The sequence below is a fragment of the Typopeltis vanoorti genome, chromosome 5 (genome assembly GCF_054136105.1).
Source record: "Typopeltis vanoorti isolate ZY-2024b chromosome 5, IOZ_Tvanoo_1.0, whole genome shotgun sequence".
Classification (NCBI taxonomy): Eukaryota; Metazoa; Arthropoda; class Arachnida; order Uropygi; family Thelyphonidae; genus Typopeltis; species Typopeltis vanoorti.
This window is the reverse complement of record NC_143553.1, coordinates 69,532,749-69,533,916: the sequence shown is the minus strand read 5'-3', so window position 1 is coordinate 69,533,916 and position 1,168 is coordinate 69,532,749.

Below are 1,168 nucleotides of genomic sequence, written 5' to 3'. Positions count from 1 at the left end.
CTTGCATGTGTTGCGTGTCTCTTTGAGAGAGAATCAATGGTAATTTGAATATAATAATATAAATATTACGAGCTTGTGTAGCTCAGGATGTGGCCTTTTTTTCCGACTGGTTCCCGAGTTAGTCGATCGCTGGCATGGGCAAGAGGGTTTTTGCTCCCGGAAACTCGGGTTTTTCGTCCCATAAACTCAAGACAATCGGCCGTAGAACCCACATTATTTCAGGCATTAAATATATTGTGTTAGATTAGGGACCACGAGATGGAGGCACTTGTTGTGCTGTCTCTCTCTTCACTGCGTGCCGCTTAATTAGTGATTGCCTTGGGCCAGCTATCTCTGATTGGCTGCCAGTGGAGATTGAACTGCCCACTCAGTCTCCAAAAGTTAGATGGGGCTAAAAACGACCTCGCGTACTCCCTATATGGGAAGCACGCAAAAGGCGTTAGCTGATTTTGCTTAATATAAATATTGTCATTATCTCTGAATTTAAATTAAAATGCTATCTTTGTCCAGTCAAAGTTGTGTAAGTTCTAGTATCCTTTGAAATGAAAAAAGGGCTATCGCATCTGAATAGCTCTAATCCACTCTGTGTTTATCAATGATAATATGTTGAAACCTGCTTTTTTTTTCTTGCACACAGGTTTTTCCTTATAAAGTTTTTGAACTTTATATCTTCATCCATTCAATAACGATTATACTAAGTAATTTTGAAAATTATGAACAATTGTAAATTAAAACCTAAAATAGTTACAAAAAGTTTAAATATGTATTGCTTTACTGTTCAGAAACACGATTCTTAATAGACACAAATCCTTCAATTTTGGAGACATAGTTTAAGTTCTGCAGTCGTTTTTTTTTTTTTTTTAAATATGGGATTAAAAACTAATTTTTTTCCTGTGTCAAAGATAGAGATTCGGGAATCGGCCATAATAAAAAGGAGAGGGGACTAGAAAAGTTTTCTTTGGCTATTTTCTCTCAAAATACTTGATTCTTATTATAACATCCTTCTTACGGCTTGACGAACAGTCCATGTACTGTTGTAGCACCCATTGGTCTGCTCTGCACCTCTTAACGTTTCAGTTAATCTCAAAAGTGTTCTGTTGAGATCGGAACTCTATGCAGGCCAGTTATGGTTTTCACATAATTTTTTTCTCAATCACAACAGAATCTG